At 37.6% G+C, this 19,822-nt stretch overlaps 1 protein-coding gene across 2 annotated transcripts in view; it reads left to right on the top strand.

Moving 5' to 3' along the window:
- Positions 1-19,822, top strand: part of ESR1 (estrogen receptor 1) — a 177,211-nt gene that overhangs the window by 18,905 nt on the left and 138,484 nt on the right. The window lies entirely within an intron of this gene.

The following is a 19,822-nucleotide window of genomic DNA, read 5'->3' as shown; positions in this document are numbered from 1 at the left end:
CAGAAAATGGAAGGTCAAGAACCCTGTAAGTCAGAAAATAAGCATTATGAAGAGGAGACACAATGTCAAAATCACACCTTGTGATCCGTGCCAGATGGGCAACCTAATGTGCTATTGAAGACAGTGGGCCTCTTGGCGCGTTGGAAGGCACTGACCATGGCATGGCAGGTTTGAAATAGGCAGCAAGAAAGAAACGGTCAGTGTTGCATGCTGGATTTGTAAATCTAACATGTATTTTCTTCACATAACGGTTTGCCTTTACCATCCTTGTTTCTTTAACCTTTTCAAAGGAAAATGAAAAGCTTACTACCTCTATCAGTAGAGTTCTGGGCTGGTGACTGTAGCAATCACTGGAGAAATGGTTATGGAATGGTTTTGACAGGAAGCCATTTCCTAAGATAGGGAAAATTTTCTGTGTTGATCGGTATAGAAATGATTTGTGTCTGATTTTGCTGGTCATATTGGCATGACGGGGATTTCTAGTTTGCAAACTCTGACTGTGACGATTGTGTGTGTCCTTTTCCCTTGAAGGTAATCAGTATTAGTTACATTCAGTGCCACAATTTAACTGTCTTTAGTCTGAAAGCAAATTACTTCTTACAGATCCTCTGTTCAACAAAATATATTATTATTATATCCAGAATTATTTTTCTTTGTCACCACCAGAGTATCTAAAAACTAATGTCTTCTGTTATTTACTGTATGTATCTGAACACAGTATAAATGCAATAGGGAACTGAACAGCATAATCTGAGTATCTTAGTATTTTAGAGGCATTTTTTTTTTCATCCTGATTTGACCCGGGAAGAGAAGAGGGAAACTAGACAGGGTGGTTTGAAAAAAGTTCTTGGTGACTGTAGTTTTGTTTTTAACTGCAAGTCAAGAGGAAGTTTTGAAGAAATTTTTGAAAGAATAGTGTGTTTGTTGTGGTTATTCTATAAACATTGCTTGCATTCCTCTTTCCTCTTTCCATTTATTTTTGGAATGCTGTTTCGTATGAGAACAGGAAAGATTTTTTTTTGGTCATCCAATTTGATATTTAGTGGCAGAGATCCCAATACTCCTTAGCATGTCAGACAATGTCTGTTGGCATACGTTCCAGCATGTTACCTGGGAAACAATGTGTTTTCTCTGTCAACGTTAAAGTATTCTCTCAGCTGTGAAACTGTTTTTTTAAGAAATAAAAAGCAAAGTATGCATAGCTGCTTATACTCGATGCCTTAATGTTAATGAGAAAGATGCTTTTAATTACTTTTTCAATGATGCATTCATCAGCTAAATACTGAACATCAAAGGAAAAATATGAAGATTGCAAAATTTGTAAGAACTGCTATTTCATTCTTAATTCAGCTTTATTGCAAATGCATAGTATAATATAGAATTGTAATTACATGGTTGCATGATATTTCTTATAAAATCTCTTCTTCATAAGATGTGTAACTGATGAACAACTATTCCGTGTTTCACCATCTTTGTGTAATGTATGGTAAAGTCATTATTTTAAATATTGCTATGAAAATATTATGTAGACTTGTATTAAGTTTATTCATTTCCTTATAAGTCTTTTGGTGGTTTAATATAAGACATCATTTCAAAATCACTGAGGCCAAGAGGGCAGTATTATTTCTATTTTAGAGATCATGGATGGGATAAAAATTAGATTAATAGAATTTAGAGACTTGAGACCTTATTTTTCTCAGCACTTAGCATATATAAAGCACTTTAAATATTCATATCTAAACCTAAGACATAAGTGGTAGTTTCAAGTTCTTGCCTCCTGTGTAAATCAGACACAGTTTCTTAGGTTAAGATTCTGAAAGTGAAGATGTTGGTGGCAATAGTTTAGATTTGATTAAAAAAAAATATTCTTTGCCTGCATTTTCAATATTGATTTATGACATAGACAGGACAGCTGAAAAGAATAGTGCATGGACATGGAAATGACCAAAGAAAGGTCAAATTAAAACTTAAAGTTGAGTGCATTTAAATTAGGATGATGAAATAATTCAAGAGAAATTATTCTTGAGATTCCAAACCCAATATTTTTATCATCTGTCAAGTTGTAAATACTTTGACTATACACTGGCAAAGACAGTATCTGTTATTTGAAAAGGAAAATGGTGAGTGGTTAACTACAGTCTGACTTCAGACATGTGCTACGCTTTAGACCACATTTTGAAGGAAAGAGGTAGTAAAGAGAAAATGAATTAAAATGAAACACTGATGTACCCAAAATTGATTGTGCCACAGTAATCTGATTATTTCTCTGATAACAGAGTTCCCAGACAAAGAAAACCCAATCAGTTTGATCAACATTAATTGAAGCATTTGAGGGGAAATCACATGAAAAAAAGTATTAACTAAATTGGAGAAGATTAAACTCCCCAAAGCATAAAGTCTGTAGTAACTGAACTGTATAGATTACTGAACTGTAAAACTGAATTGTAAAACTGAATTGTAATGGTATAAATTGAAAGATCACGTACTTTGCAAGAAATATTGTTAATTGTCTCTATAAACTGAGATCTCCCTGCTTGAAAGCAGCTAAAGTATACTTCAACTTGGGTATACTTAAGTATATTTAGATGTGTATAGGCATATATCCATATATTAGATGTTAATCGGATGGTTATGAACTGATATTATTAATGCAGCTGTAATCAAGCCAAGATGCTCAGATGTTTCAGTAGATGTTTCAGAGTACAAAAAAGATAAGGACATACTGGAGTTGGTCCAGCAAAGGGCCACAAAGATGATTAAGGGACTGGAGCATCTAAGGGACAGAAAGAGCTGGGACCGTTGAGCCTGGAGAAGTCTCAGGGGGATGTTATCAATATGTATAAATATCTGATGAGAGGGAGTAAAGAAAACTGAGCCGGACTCTTCTCAGTGGTCCCCAGTGACAGGACAAAAGGCAATGATCACAAACTGAAATACAGGGTATTCTACATAAACATAGGAAAAAATGTTTTTTACTGTGAGGGTAGTCAAACACTGGAACAGGCTGCCCAGAGAGGTTGTGGAGTCTCCACCTGTGGAGATATTAAAAATCTGGCTGAGCATGGTCCTAAGCAACATGCTTGAGCAGGGGGGTTGGACTAAGCAATCTCTGGAAGTCTCTTCCCACCTCAGTGATTCTTATATCCTGTGAGGTAGGGAAATATCTATGCAATTGTATAAGACTGTATTATATGTTATATAACCCTAGTTAGCCTTGTTTAGGTCACACGTGGGCTAGAAAATTGGTTTGAACTAGACGATGAGCAAAAAATATATAAACTGTAATTTGAAAGGAAGAGGTCTGGAAGAGGTATGAGGGATATGACAGAACTCTGTGAGTCAAGGACCATAATCTTCAGATAATGGATAGTGCTATTTAAGCTAAAAGGCAGTGCTAGAATAACTGAGCTGAAAGTTGATATGAAAATAGATGATGTTCTTAAGACACATAGAATGAGATTCAAGAATAATTTTCCTCTTACACTGGGAGATTTTAACTAAGAACTATCTGATTTGAGCAAACTGAAGTAAAATTTCACAGAGAAGCTGAAGAACCTCCTGACATACAGGTCAGACTCCGCTCTGTTTTTGATCTCTGCTTCAAAGTATAGATGTTTGTGAGGTCATCAATAAAGGGACAATGAATTTTTTAATGCAGGCAAAATGATGCACTTTCCCTAGTGTTGTCCTTGGGAACATTGCAGACTATCCATGGAAAAAATTAGCCTGTGTACAGCTCAGCAAATCACTGCAATAAATTTCAACCCAAACTGTTATAAGAAGCTGAAAATATGAAGAGAACTGTTGCACAACTTTAATTACTGGCAGTGTCACTAGACTTCCTATAATGCAGTCCTATAATGTATCTTAAATCAAATAGTCATGTTTTGTTAGAGCCAGACACATAAATGCATGAAGTGGTAAGGATTACTGTATGCAGCAGGATAGAACTGTTTCATGTGTATCACTGCTGTTCAGAGCACTTAAGGAAAATAATCAGGTTTATTAGAAGGACTTTTGATTATCTATACACTTGTGCTTAACAGGATTTGCATAAGCAGATATGGATTTAGAATGGTTCTCTGCACATGATAATACTTGCATGTTAATGTTCCAAGGCAACGTGCTGAATCTAGGGTGCATTCTGGTACACTCTAATAAAAGTGCTGCTGACAAGAAATTCCACTTCTACCCTCTTTCCTCTTTCTCCTTTTCTAGTGAGACTGTGCAACATCTGGACAGACCTCAGCTATTTGCACATTATGAATGGCACAGCCTAATTAGGGCACGCAGCAGTAATCAGAGGCCTATGGGATAAGACCTATTGAATAGGTGAAAGACTATTGTGGCACCTTCTTTCTATACATGTGCTGGAACCTCTGCTTCAGGCACTGTGGGGAGGTTATAATTCTGAAAAAGCCCAAAGACTGATGATGAGAATGCACTTCTCCTTCCCTTTAGCCCAACTTTGTTGCTAGCAGAGAGGAAGTAAGAACCATGCGAGAGGGAAAAGTAAATGCATATGGCCCCTTTAATACTCTCCCTACCTTCAGTTAGCTTAGGGTTTTCCTGAGCCAGATGGAGCTTTTGAGTATTTAGTGAACTTCAGTGGATTATCTTCTACGTTTGCTCTATGTCCCTCTGAATCCAAGTGAACTTACAGCATCTGGAAAATCCTTTAGCAATGAGCTCTCTCTCATACGAAGAATTATCTCTGCTTGCTTTGAACCTGGCTCCTAGGGGCTTCCTTTGATGCCCTGTGGTTCTTGTACTGGTAGAGAGTAAGCAGTCAATGCTCACCCATTTTCTCCATGTCATTTATGATGTGGTTGACCTCTGTCATACACCCTCCCAGTTACCTCTTTTTTCAGAGCACAATCCCAGTTTACTTTGTCTTTTCATCCCTCATACAGGGGATCGTTCTGCATATATTCCAGACCTTTGGTAATCCTTGGTTGTCCTGAACCTTTTGTGTCCTTCCATATCCTGCTTAGGAGGAAGTGACCAAAACTGCAACTGGTATTCCAGGTATAGATAAACCATACATTTATACATAGATTTATGGGAGAGTATTCTTTTCTCTGTCCCTTCCTAAGAATTCCCAACATTTGATTTGCCTTTTTTGACCTAAACTGAGCACTGGGTTTGATGTTTTCAAGGAACATCCATCATGACTCATGGTAATGGTCAGCTCAATGTGTATCATTGTGGCATCACACATATAAATATAAGGTCATTTTTCCTCGCATGCCTTCACCTTTACTTACTCTGAACTTCATCTGCTAATTTGTGGCCAGTCATACAGTTTTGTAAAGGCCTTCAGCAGTTCCTGATAGTTTTGACAAGAGATTTAAGTAAAAGGCTTTTGCAAACTGAGTAGATTGTCAGCTGTATCAAAGAATACCAAGAAGGTAATAAGGCAGGTCTTCCTTAGCAAAAGTTGTATTGACTTTTCCTGACTACATTACGTTTATGCACGTGTCTCTTTTAATTTTATTCTCATATGTTCTGTTAAATTGCCAGCACAGCCTGCAGCTTCACAGACCTACCCTGCAACGTTTTTTTAAAAGTTGCCATATTTGCCATTCACCAATCATAACGTACAAAGGCAGATTTGAGAGTGTACCACTCATTATTATAATTTAGTTATTTCATTCTTGAGTTCCTCTAGATATCCTGGGTGAAAACCACGTGGTTCTGGCAATTAGCTCATATTCACTTTGTCAAATCTTTCTATAGCCTATCCTACATTCACCTGAATTTCAGACAGATCTTTTTCTAAGTCGCTTACAAAGCAAGTTCAGGTTTCCTTTAAAAACTCTCCAGTTACTTCTACATACTGCTGCAAAGGATTGCTCTATTTGCTCTGCTTGCTCTTTTTGAGCCCTGATCTTCAGTTGGCCCTACAGACACCTTGGCAGGCTTCTGCTCCTGATGTGTTTCAAGAAAAATGTAGCATTAGTTTTGCTTTAGATTTTCCTCAAATACTTTTTTGGCCTACCTTATTTGCTTACACTTAATCTCCCAGAGCTCATCAGCCTTTCTGTTTTCTTCCTTTAGACACAACTTCAGCTTTTGTTGCGTTCCCTTCTTGCTTCTAATCTACCTTCTGTTCCCTGCTGATGTCCCATTGCCCTTTCTCAAGCCTTTCTAAAGTGGCTCGGTGATCCTGTGATGGAGTCCTCATGTAGCCACTTCTAAGGATTTAATTCTCTCAGCTCCCCCTGTGGGTTTTAAAAATGACTCTTTATTTTTATGTCCTTTTGAGGTTGAGGACAATTGTGGGGGATATTTAGAGTTTCATATCTCTGCAGAGATGTTGAATCTAGGCATGTTATGGTTGCTGTTATAGAAGGGCTCTTCCACTATGTACAGGTCAGGCCCTACATCTATTGGACTATGTATTTGCTCCATGAAACAATAATTAACGGTGTCTTTTATTTGGTCATTGTATTATATACTAATACATTTTATTCACCTACATAGAGATAGCTAAAATCTGACATTATTATCACATTTTCTGCACATGTTGCCTCATGTCCCTAAGCATATTAGAAGCTATGTCGTGATTCCAGTTGGTAGACCTACACTCATCCCTTCTTGCTTAGGCCTGATATTTCAGTCTCTATATAGGGTCTATGCTACTTTTTGATGTGCTTATCTCATCTATTTGTTTTGATTAAGCTCTCTTTAAAATACAGAGGTACTCCATCGGCTTCTGATAGAGTTAGTTGGTCTACCTTTTCCTGTGTATTTTGTACGCTAGCATCACAGGTGATTCACTAAGTTGTCGATATGCCCATGATGTCCACGCCTTCATTTAGGGTTAGACATTGCAGTTCCATCATCATATTTCTTATGCCTTTCAACATTCATGTGGAAGCACTTTTTTTGGCACTCTATTGAAAGTCACAGGTTGTTTGCTGTTGCCTGTTTGACTGCTTCCGTCTTCTGATACTGATACTTTTTGTTTAAAAGCTTACTCATAATCTTCTTTCTTAGTTTTAATCACCAGCAGCTTGGTTCCTGTTTTCTTCAACTGAAGTCTCCTTTTTTGAAGGAAGCAGCCCTAATTCCTAATGAATCTGAATCCCTGTTCTTTCTGTCATATTCTGAAGTAGGTATAAATCTTGGTACTCCACCTCTCTTTCTGATTCTGAGCAGAATACTGTGAGCATTCAGGGAATGCCACCGTTGAAATCCTGGTCCTCAGCTTGTTTCATAGGAACTTATATTTTCCTCTGTCTCAGTTCAGCTATTCCTCTTTCATAGGATCATGCATTATCTGCATTGTTCAGATAATATGACAATATATATATGACATCCAATGAATTAATAATCTCAGACATTAAAAATGAGTCAAAATGTGAGGGAAAGTTCATCTGCTCTTAAAGCTGGTATTATCTTGGGCATTGTGATCTGATGAAATGGCATTTCATCATCTTGCATATGGAAATTGGTAAGGGGAAAAAGAAAGGATCAAACCCAATTAATTTCTAGCGAAACACTCAGACATTTAAGGAGAATGATAGTTAAGTGCATAAAAATATATGTGAGTGTTTCCTTAACCCCCTTATGTCTCAGAAATGCTGCTCTGATTTTCCATGGATCTCTGGCTTAGGAGGGATGTTTTAAGAAAAAAAATAACCACCTTTTTTTCCTTATGATTTTCTAACATGCAGGGACAGCAAGTCTCCAGTCACCTCTTTCTATCTTGCAGGAAAGTGATAACATGCCATTCAGCATGGGTCTTTTCATTCTGAAGTGATCTCTTCTTTTCTTACGTGTATACTCTTAGAAACTTCTTGTTAGTAACATCATCCTGTTGCTGCATGAACATCTGAGATTTTACTACAGTTCACAAAGGGTTATGATAAGAAAGAGAAGAAGCTGGCAAAGGGCCTGAAGGATAAAAGGAAAGCTTACTACTTAGGCAAACAAGGTCAGAAGAACACCTACAGAGAGAACATGGAATTATATAACCAAAAGCTAACTTGATTCCTATTTAACTTTTCTTATTTCTTTAATTAATCTTGATCCATTTAAAATATAGAAATAAAAATACAACTGTCTCTTTCCTTTCACAAACTTTAGTAACCAAATAGTCACTATAATCCTATCAAGTTTCTTCTCAATATTACCAGTACTGCCTACAGTCTATTAATCTTAACACTTCAAAACCTCCCAATGCACAGTAGCTGTCTTCTTTTCTCATGACTCTTGGATGTGACATGTGAAAATAATGTGCTCGAGCTTCTTTCTGAATTCCAGCCAGTTATACAACTAGATATTCTGCATTGATAGATGGAAAGATGGATATATTTTAATCTCCATTTCCACCACTGTGTCTTACTCATGGTTGTAAAGCAATGCAAATAACACGTGTATGTTCCTGGTTTTAGGGTAATCTGCACGAGTCCCTGAGTAATGAGGAGGAATCCTTGTGGGTTCATCTAGTGAGAACCTGTGGGATAACAGGAAGTTATCCCACAGCTGTGTGCTTCTGGGTGCTCTGAGGAGTTATCCCCCAAGAGGGGTGTTTGTGGTCAGTCATTTTTCTCAATCCAATCCCTCTTCTTTGCTTTCATGTAAGTGTTGCAGTTACTTCCTATTTTCCAGGGAGAAGATATAATTACTCTACTAACTCTTATCCTTTGCTTCGTTCCTCCTTTTTTTATTGTGTGTGAGGAACATACTGCTGAACGCTTGGGAAAAAAGTAATGTGCAAGACAGAGTTATCAGACAAAGAAAGAGAAATTTAGGACAGAGACTAATTGAGAGAGAAGTAAGATATGGCTTGGGTCAGCACAGACATTTTAAAATATGTACAGATATCATGATAGTGAATATAGCATAAAAAATGATTTAGATAAATCCCAAGTGTGGATTTTGCAGAAGCTTTTGTGGGCTGGATCAGCCCTTTTTGTCGTGAGGTGTTTGTGCTCCTGTTCCATGGTATGTTCACGGCTGAGCAGACCCCAGTTTGGATCTGTGTCTGCCCTGTGAGCTGTATAAAGGGAACTCTTATGATGGGTTGCCATTTTGTTTTTCTGTGCTCAAGGGCTCATATAGCTGTGTATTGTTATGCCCCTGATTTCACTTCTCTTAACTTAGCTCTTGCCCTTGTTTAATTTTAATCACCGTGTTCAGCACTGTTTGCAAACATGAAGCATTTATGTCTTCTGTCCTCTTGAATGTGAGAATGTCATTATGACCGTGGGTCACTTTGGGCTGCCTGTCACCTGTAGCTGTGGAAATGAGTTACTGTAATCAAAACTGGGTTTAGCTGGGCCCTCAGAAATCGAGTCTGTGTTCAGAGATACTCTTGCTTTTGTGGCATTGTTTCTGTCCTTTATGATTGCATGCAAGTTTTGCAAAACTTTTTAGCTCCTGCTAATAATCACTTGGAATTAGTTTGCAGCTTTTAAAGGCTTTCAGAAGAATTTCTTTACACTTGCTTTAGAGAAGATTCTCTCCAGGAAATGGCTCAGGACCTTGTGTGAACATCTCTGGTTTCTACAAAATAAGAAGCTAGAGGGAAGACTCTTCCTGTGCTCTGAAGAGAATGGTGGTTACAAGGGTATATATCTGCAAGACTGAATTCTGTGGATGATACAGAGACTTTACGGCTTGTTTCCCTCTAGTTTGAGATTTCTTTTGTTTTGATAAACTAATTAAAAATACATCATATAGGCTTGCTAATTCTTGCCCATATACTTGGCTTTTTAAAAATACTATTCTCCTATGTGTTTTCATCAATGCGTATAGAACATGTCTAAGCTACTTTTCTCACATGTATAAGATGCAGTCTGCCTATACCTCGCTGTCCTATAATCCATGAGATCAAAGACGTTTGATTTCATCTCTGAAACAGAATTTAAGTAGTATATCAGGCTAAGCAAACAGTTTGATTCGAATGAACTCCAGGAACAAAAGAATGACTACACTGGGTCAGATCAAGTGTTTATGTAGCACAATGTTCTGTCTCCAGCAGTGGTGAAAGTGGATGCATATTTAACGATATAAGAAGAGAATCAATTTATGATAATATTTCCCCGAGAATACTACTCCAGTATCCAGCAGTTTGCAGCTCAGAGGCTTCCTGAGTTAGTGACAGTATCTTTCTTTTCCAGTTTATTAGTAGCAATGCGAATAAGGGGTGGCCTGGAAGACAGGGTAATGAATAGCTGGATGCCAAGTTTTAGTGACTGGTAGTGAGGGAAGGTAGAAGATGGCAGAACTGCCTAATTTCAAAATGAAGGCAAAAATGTCACTACATTCAGCTGCCCAAAACACGATTGCAAGAGAAACAAGTCGTGCTGCTAGACTAGACCTTTCAGTGTAAGCTTCATAATACCGTTCTTAAAACAATCTGAAATGCCAGAGCTTTGCAAATACGAATAAAGGTATTGTTGCGGAAAGAGTGCTTTATGCAGCCATCTGTGAGTGGAGTACACGTTTTTTGTTTATTTATTCATTTATTTTCTCCTACCTTAATGAACCACACTCATGAACTGTGAGAATGAAGGTGGCATCTTGTTTCAGAGGAGGTAAGTTCCAGGGTATCCTATGGCAATTTCTACCCGAGAGACCTTATTTGTCAGAGGCCAGTTAGGCTAGTACACTTGTACCAATTATTTTTCTCTTAAGAGCCATGGATGGCTACCCTATTTCGCTCTGACCCGTACAGTTGACATTTCTGCTAACAACCATTATTACTACTGTGCTCCAGAATTCAGACATTTATTTCCATTAAAGAGGCAATTTCCAAATTTTGTTCACTGATAAAACGCTCTTCCAAGTGATATTATACAGGATGTTAATTCAACATTGTCATTGGGCAGAAGTATCTGCCAAAACCCATTGAGAGTGTTGAGTGAGAAAAAAGCATAGGCTTCAGTCGATTTCAGACCAATGGTCATCCAAAGCAGAAAGCAGAAAGATTTCTCATTGCATTGCTCACTCACAAGCTCTGAAACTGTACAAATTCTTACTCTTCGTTCCTTTTTTCATCTCAGACTCTTGGCACATATCCAAATATGTTGGCTGACTGCCCTCCTCTATGAAGTCTATGTTTTTATACTTGTTAATGTTTGCTTTCTCTTTTGGAAGCACTGCAAAAGGGTGCATTGGATAATATATTCACTAAGGTTTTTTTTTTTTTTTTATTTCAAATTTGCTGTCACTTCAGACCAATATTCTTAGAGGTTGAAATTTATTTATTCTATATGTAGGAGATTCCTTTTACAAACCAGACTTCTGCTTAATAAGCGGTTATGTATCACTTAGCCCCTCCCTGCCCTGTCCAAATGAAGGTTAACATTCATTGTTGTTAGAATGTACAGCTAGCAGAGACATAGCAATTAGAGTTTGATAGCTAAGTCCTGAAGTGATTTCTCAAATTTTATAATGTTTTCTGTCCTTATACTGATTTTAAAATCCATCTTTATGACATTCAGATTTCCTCAATACACTGTGATAACAATATCCTAAAACTAAATACTCCAAGATAGCTTTTCCAGTGGTGAAATCAAAGGTAAGCACAGGTAATTTACATGTACCTATTCCAAATTTGGACAGCTGCCCATTTTCCTATACACCATAGCTCAGCATATTGCTTTTTTAAAAAAATTTATAACCCTACTTCTCCAGGGCATACCACTTTCTGCCTCATTGCTTTCATACAGTGGAGCACCAAGAGAACTTTCTACTATATTGTATTTTCTGTGAATTTGACTACACTAGGAAATCTAACTGAAATGGTTGTTGTCGTCTTTGGTCATTTCATTAAAGCTTTTTCATGGGTGATCTTCCCCCCTTAATTCCTCCCCATCCTAGTAAAAATACCTTATGCTGATTTGGCTTAAATAACATGGGATTTTAGCCTAGAACAACTGTTCCACAGTTATTCTGAGTGGATAATTAAATGTGTCTGAGGGTTTTTTGTTTGTTTATTTCCCCCCCCCCCCTTTCCCCAAATTTGTGTTTCAAATGATTATGATGTATTTTCAGTGAGTGCCAGCTTTTATCTGTTACTATACAAATTCCTTCCTTTTGCAGTTTTTCTAGAGAATATTCGTTTTCTAGTTCAAATGGATTATTATAACTGAGATCGGTAGCTCCAGAGTTGTTTCCTGGTTTTCATTTTTAAGGTCTTAAAAAGTTCTGATTTAAATTTGAAGCCAAACTACTACTGTCTTCAAAGGGGTTAGAGTGAATCAGCTTAAAGCAACGTGCTGTTTCACATATGCTTTCCATTGTCAACATTAACTTTTACCGCTAGTCATAATACTCTTTGTCATAAATGCTGATTGCAGGGGCATTGTAGCAGTGATACGCTACTTTGTCTGCTGAAAGCATTAATTCAGGGCAATTTTTTGCATGTTTCACTTAATTCTCTCCTAGTCATTGAGGTATCATCGTGACAATAATACCTTAGTGTTGTCTTCAAAGTAAAAACCTGCAAACCATTTGGAGAGTTAGTGAGTTAAGCCAGGAAAGGAGGAGTACGATAATCAATTTGCCTATCTACAGTGACTCATAATCAAGTAGAGATAAACATATTTGTAGAAAAGTTTGTTCAACTTGATTGCAAATGCCATTTTTATCCCCTTTTTCAGTGGTCTTTAATTAGCATGCAAGAAACTTTTCATTCATCTATAGATGTTTTGGAGAAACAGCAGTAGTCCTCCATGTAACTTTGTTTATGATGTGTACTGGACTGTACAATGATCCATCTGCTCCAAATTAAATAAGCCCTTAGGTTGTTCTCGTATTGTCTTTGTGGACCATGCCAATGAACTAACTCAAAGTTAGCCCTCTCTAGAGGGGCTGATTGCATCCATACCGCATAGTGCTGGGACTCATGTCACCCATGTGGCACTGAGGCACAATTCTTAATGTCTTTTATGTCTTGGATAATGAGAGGGTTGTACCAGTGTACCTGAGTGATGACATGCATTTTTGTGCCTGCTTGCAGGTGAAGAAGATGCAAATCCTTCTAGGTTCGGGGGAATAGAGCTGCTCTGGAAGGGGAAAACTAAACTGAGTATGTATGCATACTGTCTATCTGAAGGGAACCTACAACAAATGGGGCTGTCAGCTGTGCTTGTGTTTCCTGGAAAACTCAGCAGAATTTGCAGTCCTTGCCCTGAGCTGGTTGGATCACTCCAGCAGTGATCCCAGGAATGAGATGAGAAGTACGGCGTTGCAGCCCATCAGGGAAGCAGGACCTTGAGCGTGAATCACAGAGTGAGCCAAGCGAATGTTGTATTTGCACATTTATTATAATCGTATTATGTACCTCAGGAAATAATGATTCTGGAAAGAGTATTGAGGGAACCAAGCCTGTGCAATATTGTGACAAAAAGAGCTAATGTAATCCTTGGATGTTGAAACACGGAAACAGCAGGAAGGATTGAGAAGAGTGCTCGAAGTACACCAGCACAGAAAATACTGTTTCATTTGGCTATGATTTTAGAAGGATGTTGAAAAGTTGAAAAACACAGACAAAAATTACTTGAAATCTGGAAAGTCTAAGAGAGTTCAGGATCCCTGTTTTGTCAAAGTTTCAAACCTTGTTAATAGCTTTAAAGAATTTTCACAGAAGCTTAAGCACATGCTTAAAGATTTTGTGTTACACAGTAGCAATACATTTTTTTTTTTTTTTTCCTGTGCTCCTTCTTGTATTAATCAGATGCCCATCTTTACAGGACATGATTTACTCTTGTAGATATGAATATTCCAACCCATATCTCAACAGGGTAAGAGAGGAAGAGAGAACAGATGGAGCTTAAACAGTACAGCCAGAGTTTAATTAGCACCTTTGAGTAACCACAATGCTACTAAATTATAATGAACTAGAAATGGATTTGATCTTGCAATAGGTGTATTTTGATGATGAAGTGGCATGGTTCTATCTCCATTAAGTTTTCTAAACATTCCAGTTTTGTTCCCACAGTACCATTGCTGCTGATATCCCTAGACGCACTAGGGAAAGTGAGTGTCCAACATTTTTGATGTTGAATCACTTATTTCAGCTAGGATTATAGAAAATGTTATTTGAAATGGTTGCAGCGCTATCGAACTGCAGAGTGGCTCCCAGTGTGGCTGAAAACTGTGGCAATGGACTGATGTCAGTGATTTGCAGATTTTTACAATTTCTTTTTTTTTTTTTTTTTAATATTGAGAAAAGCCAGTTATGATTAGTAATGTAAAAATGTGTCTGGAATATAGGCAAAAGATATTTTATAACAACTGCCAAACAATAAAGTGCTATTTTGAACTCAGTAGTTTTTTTTTTTTTCTTTTTTCTTTTTTCCACTTGTGCATTTAGAATAATGAATATTGTATATGGTAGTTTGCCTGGGGCTTTTTCAATGTACCAGGAGGATTCCTGTATGGAAAATGACTGCTGTTGCTAAGTAGCCACAAGGAGAAAATTGTACAATTGGAAAATGTCTTAGGGTAAAATATTATTTATTTATTTATTAAGTCACTTAGAGTGGCTCTCAGACCATTTTGACTAATCCTACCACTTCTCAGTACAGTTTCATATGGTTCACCTGCAGATCCTCCTGTGAAATGCTGACACAGATGTCTGGATTACAGTACAGCTTATATCTTCTCCTACGCTTTCATAGCTGTTTAACAGAAGAATTTCCATTCATATTTACCACCTTTGAGCAGCAAAGATAAGTTTGCACATTTAGCTGGCAGAAGTATCAATTGAATAGTTTTTAGTTTTTGAAAGCTGCCCTATTTCAGCTCCAGTTTCTCAGTTTTGTCAGAATTTCAGATCCTGCAAAATTTCATTGTACGTAGTAGTGGCCTTTGAGTCATACATTTTATTGATGGATGATAATCAGTGAGGAAACACATGTAGATCAAGAAACTAGAAACCTTTATCTCTTTTCTAGGTTTCAGCCTGCTCTATTACTAAATTGGTATGTGTTGGACAAACCCTGCATCTTCCCTGTGTTGTATAAGGAAAACTATTCCTGACATTTAATGTTTATAAACAGTTCTGAGAAAACTGTTTAGTCCTAGCGTATAAATTGTACTGTGAGATTGGGTGGGATATTACAAACATATGGGATGTATATGAGATTGGGACATAGGGAAGTGAAAAATTTTGGATGTGTCAGACACAAAAGGGTCATGAATGAATGTTTTGATGAATGATTGCAGCCTACTTTGGTGAGGAGAAGCAAACAAACTAGTGGCAAGCTAGCCATTGTTTTTCATGATATTACAGCACTGGAGTACTGCTTTTATGAGACACCAACCAAGGTCTGCAATTCCATGTACAAATATAAAACTAAGCTAAGCTCTGAATGATGTGGTGGATTCACTTGAGAATGTCTTTGTTTTTATCATTCACCCAAATACTATTATCCTGGTAGTTTAGGTGTAAAAATAACCATTAGTTGAAAATTTGGTGGGAAGCTCGTCATTATATAAATATTCTGGTGAAAAACAGTTTCTCTTTTTTGGTTGGAAAACTATAATTCATGTAAATGTAATACCTTAATCCCTCTGCCCAGAAAATATGCGAACAGTTTGTAATTGCCTTCCTGTGCTTTGAACGGAAGAGCTGCATGTGTTAATATCGTTGTCATCTAGCACCATAATGAGAATGTGGAAACTCTTTGTTTCTTTGACCTCACACTTAGATATGTTTTCAAGGAAGGATGGGTCCAGAGAGGGTTATCAGAAGAATAATTCATGGTTTGTATCTAATGGTTTTGATCTAGTGATCTAATGAGCATTTTCCCAGGGCAGAAACTCTGCCTTAATGCTGGTAAGGGATGGCTACGTGCCCTGTCCCCAGTAGGTTTCTGAGCCTGCTTTTCTCTCTTGGTGCTGTGGACTCTCCATAGCATGTATACTTTGAATGAAGCTGAGCTCAAATAGACCCCAAGAGAAGTCGTTAGTCTTTCTGTATTTTTGAGGTTGCACATTACAGTCTTCATCTAAAACTTTGTGAGTTTATGTTCAGACTTTGACTAAAATACAAATAGTTCTGGGAGCAGGACCAAAACGCAAGTTTTCATTTTCCCCAGTGAAATTTCTAACCACCAGGCTACAGTCTTGCTTCTACTTATAAAATCAAATAAGCAACTAACTTTTGTTAAGCTTTCTTTTAGTGTATTGCTGTTAAGTGTTAGACATGCTCAGAACACTCCTTCTGAATTGTCCACAGAGAATTTTAATGCTGTTCTGCCTCTTTTTCATATCCCAGACTGCCTTAGTTGGGAAGCTGGGCACCCAGCTGCTAAGGGAGAACAGCTTCGGTGCTGTATCAAAGGATAAAAGCAATCATATCCCGGACTTTCAGATAAAGCAGTGAGATGTTTAATGACTTTAGGTTCCTCCAGGGGTCTTCAAAGTTGATTTGATGGGTCTTTTTGGATCCCAGTTTGGGATTTAATGAAGAGAATGGATAGGGACTGAGTGTTAAGTAGTTTTTCCAAAAAGAGAATGACCCCTAGACCATTCAGTGAAGTTTCAAGAAACCAGGTTCAGAACAAGGAAAAGGAGGTAATTTCCCCACACAGCAGGGGTTTGTGAGATTCCTTGACAAAGGTTGTCATGGATGCAAACAGTTTGTACAGGTTGAAGGAAGAATGAAAGCAACTTGGAAGATAGTTCCATCAAAGATTGTTGAATAGATAACTGGATTAGGCTCAGCAAATCCTGTGAGCAGAAAATAGAAGCTAGAAGAATATATAGGAGAAATATCACATATACTTGTCCTGTTCTTTCTCTTCATTGAGCATCCATTTGTAGCCGCTGTTGCTGAAGACAAGATTACAGGGCTGTAGGGATCTTGGGTCTGAACCAGAGTGCCTATTACAGATTTCACATCTCCTCCAGTCCACTTCCAGTCACCTGTCTGTTCTGTTGTGCTCTTGTAATTAATTCTGCAGACCCATTTAGACAACATTATTGAGTAAAGGTTTCAAATTTAGGTATCAGTTTTCAAATGGTCAGTGTTTTACTTTTCCACAAAGCGCTACCTTTGTATATCAGATATTCACATGCCTTTATATACTGAATTGGAATCATGTAAGGTTAGTAGATCTGAGCCTCCTTGGTGTTTCCAACACTATGCTTGTGTTCATTTTGGAGACCTGGTAGACGGAATAAATTTTCTTGTAGTTTGCTTTGAATATCATACCTTGCAGTCAGTTGTAGATGATCAGTAAATCTCCAAAGGAAATATGAATCAATATGAATAATTCAATGCAAAACATTGACAGTAGCTTGGAAAAGGAAGATTAATGCTTCTATTCTGCCTTTGATTCATGAAATGAAAAGACCACAGAAGAGAAATCTATGCCAAATTTCAATCTGAACATTATCAAAATTTGCTTTTTTAAAAAGAAAAATACAAGAAGAAAACAAATTCCATCTGGAAAGCTAATAATGGATATATCTATTTCAGAAACCAAAGCATTTTTTAAAATACTTGTGTTACTATCCTTTTTTATTTTTTAAAGGTGGATAGGTACTATGATCGATTCATGTTTATAAAAGCTATCTTTAATTGATATGGGGTAGAAGTTATATACAAATAATGTATTTGAAATTTATTTGGAGTTCCATATAGGAAGTGGTAATAAAGCATATACTGGAGGAAAGACCTTAATGCCAACTGGAAACACAATCTACGTTGCCTCTGTCAGCTTCTGAACACACTTCACCTGAAAGTAAAAACATGAAAGATACATGTAACAAAACACAAAAAACTCCTTTTATCATGCTGGCAGAGAGATTCTTAAGGTGAGTGACATAGAGCTGTTGGAATGAGCCCAGAGGAGGGCCACGAAGCTGATCAGAGGGCCGGAGCACCTCTCCTATGAGGACAGGCTGAGAGAGTTGGAGTATTTCAGCCTGGAGAAAAGGTGGCTCCAGGGAGATCTAATTGCAGCTTGCCAGTACCTGAAGGGGCCTACAGGAAAGATGGAGAGGGACTGTTTATCAGGGAGTGTAGTGACAGGACAAGGGGTAATGGGTTTAAGCTAAAAGAGAGTAGATTTAGATTTGATGTTAGAAAGAAATTCTTCACTGTGAGGGTGGTGAGGCAGTGGAACAGGTTGCCCAGAGAAGCTGTGGCTGCCCCATCCCTGGCAGTGTTCAAGGCCAGGTTGGATGGGGCTTTGGGCAACCTGGTCTAGTGGAGGGTGTCCCTGCCCATGGCAGGGGGGTTGGAACTAGATGATCTTTAAGGTCCCTTCCAACCCAAACCATTCTATAGTTCTATGATTCCATAATAAATAACACTTTTGCCTCTGTTTATGGCTAAGCTATACTGGCATATTATTCTGACTGTTTTTTGCTGTTTGTTTATAAGTATAGAAAGGGCACAAGTAGAAAGGTTATAGCTTTTGTCCCCCAAAGCAGACTTCTCAGAGATATACACACATCTATGTATATAGATAGTCATTGTGCTACTACAGATATACACATACATATACTATATATATGTACATACATACACACACACAATATGTGTGTGTATATATATATGCATATCAATAATAGTACAATGGCCCATGAAATGTAGTGGCCAGCTGCCCACACATAGCTGCTCCAGAGATCATAGGTCTCCTCTAACTACTTGGCTATATATGCCAGCCTCATGTAGGGCTTGGGTATCCTAGAGTGACCCAAATGACATGAAATGGCTATATTTACACTACTGAATTGCGTTCAAAAGGACTGTTAAGTGTTACGTATAGCAGATTGTTAACTATATGGATTGTATGATATTTTTTCATGGATCTGAAGGAACTTCTGTAGTCCCAAAAGCAAGTACTACTAACTTGACCTGGTATTATACCCAGGGAAGGATACAATTCTGAAGTTTTTGCAGGAATATTTGGAAGTCAGTAAAACAAAGGTAATGCAGATTGGCTCTAAGCAATCAGGATGAAGCCACCCATGCAGGCTGGCTCTGCTCACTTTTTTCTTCAGATTTCTTGTTGGTAGAAGACACTGATGTGTCAAAGCCAGAAAATTCATAGATTCAGAAGTCCATCTTTCATGTTATATGCTGATGCTGAATTTTGAAGAAAATAAAAGTAAGAGTTTGTAAACACTTAGATATGGAAATGTGAGACTATTGAACAACATTTTAACACTTTCAAAGTGTTCTCAATGTGTTATACATACAAAAGTTTTGTGATGTTTTGTGACTCTGTTTATATCTAAAAATGCTGACTTCTTGTGGTTTCCCTTAAAATGTGGGTTATTAAATTAATTAATTTTTCTGTTGACATAATATATAATTACCTAGTGATAGACTGTAAATGGAGCAAGATCTAGTATGCAGCTAGAATTAAAAAAGGAATTTAAGTGGAAATCAAAGATTCTGGAAAGCGAATGAGATGATGCAGTGACAAACATCGCTAGCCATTTAGCGGCAGATAGACATCTTTCTGTTCATTTGGAGAGATGATAACTTCAGTAGTGTTTGCAAGTCTTCAGCTTCTGGGAGATGATCAGACCTCAATTTTGATCAAAATTAGTATTCCTTCCATTTCTGCCTTGAAGGCAGTAGCCTCGTCTTCTGAAGGCTGGTTTCTGTGATGCTACATGTGCTTCCACCTCTGAGATGAGATTATAGTATCTAAAGTTTCACACTGGGAATATTCACACTGTTCTCTTTTGATTGCTTCTTTCTGAGTTATGATTTTAAGCAATGTGAGCCTATGAAACTTTACTCGAGAAAATACTTCACACTTCAAGTTGGTTGTTTCAATCAGGAAGGATGTGTTAATGGAGCTACTCTGGCTTAGGAGAAAGGAAGATGGTG

Source organism: Balearica regulorum, chromosome 3 (genome assembly GCF_011004875.1).
Source record: "Balearica regulorum gibbericeps isolate bBalReg1 chromosome 3, bBalReg1.pri, whole genome shotgun sequence".
Taxonomy (NCBI): Eukaryota; Metazoa; Chordata; class Aves; order Gruiformes; family Gruidae; genus Balearica; species Balearica regulorum.
The sequence above is the reverse complement of the archived record's forward strand: the minus strand, read 5'-3'. Positions and strand labels throughout refer to the sequence as shown.